The following is a 1,276-nucleotide window of genomic DNA, read 5'->3' as shown; positions in this document are numbered from 1 at the left end:
ATGAACATTTCTATTTAAATCATAAGGTTTCCTTTTTTTTTTTCCAATTTAACTATTTTCAAGAATGCTATAAAAATATGATAATATTTTAATGATATATCCATTGTGAAGTAGGATATTCAAATATTGTCTTTTCTTTAGAACGTCTCTTTGGGGGTCATATCTTATGCGGATTATGATGAAATTAAATAAACATAAAATTTACACAGCAATAAATCAAGTTTGGGTGCAAACGAAAATCAGAATCTCCAACGCAGTTTACCCCAAAGTGTTTGTGCATTTTAAAGAGACAAGTGCCACAGCAGCCATCTTTCTCTCCGCTTTCTCCATCAACAAAGAAACTTTAATACATCAATCCTCCTAGTGGTGCACGTGGTCAAACAACAGTCAGAGGCAGAGGAGGTCAGAGCCAAGCGTCCACATTAGCGTTAGACCGTCCTCTTTAATTCCCAGAATATTGTGCCTTCCTCGAGGTCTGGGCATGTGTTCATCTCGAGGGCAAATATTTTCTTTGGCAAGTTTGGGTCCTTCGCTTGAAGGATCCAGTGCATATAGCCTAAAAATGAATGGTGCTTGGATGGCCTGACACACGACACCCTCTGGCGTGAGTTGCCATACGCCGTGCGTCTTCGAAGCCTCTCGGGAGAAAATGACGAAATCTAAATAATTAACACCAATCTCGCGGGATGTAATGTCTTCAGCAGGAGCAACAAACCCATTAGCAGAACGGGCGAGGTCTGAAAGTCGAAATCTAAGTCAAGAGACAGAGGGAGAGGAGATCTCAATGGGGGAAACCCGGTCCTGTCGAGGGAGGCTGCTGCCAATATCGTTTTACATGGCCGGCTGAAGCGAGTCTATTACATGTAAATAATGGGGCTAGATTGCTTGGGGAAAATAGGGGAGGGGTTCGGGGGAGGAGGGAGAAGTGGGGATGGGGATATGTTATACTCTCTCATTCATAGTCAATATACACAAAGAGTAGCCTACTGATAGGGTTTCCAGCATGATGTGTACCCGAGTATCTTTCGTAATATCAATAGTATGGGGAAAGACATGGCTAAGCATGTTCTACAGACTTAACAACATATCACTACTGGATTTTAATACGTTACCCTTTTCTTTTCTTTTCTTTACGGTTGTTAATGAACATCAATGCATGATCTCGATTTACTGATATTTGTTAAATTCGACCGTGGATATAAATAAAAAAGATATATTTTTAAAGACTATTTATACTGCATCATAACCTAAAGCAACAAGGGAACTCCGTTACTGG

This window comes from Penaeus monodon, chromosome 30 (assembly GCF_015228065.2).
Source record: "Penaeus monodon isolate SGIC_2016 chromosome 30, NSTDA_Pmon_1, whole genome shotgun sequence".
Lineage (NCBI taxonomy): Eukaryota > Metazoa > Arthropoda > Malacostraca > Decapoda > Penaeidae > Penaeus > Penaeus monodon.
This window is presented reverse-complemented; position numbering follows the sequence as displayed.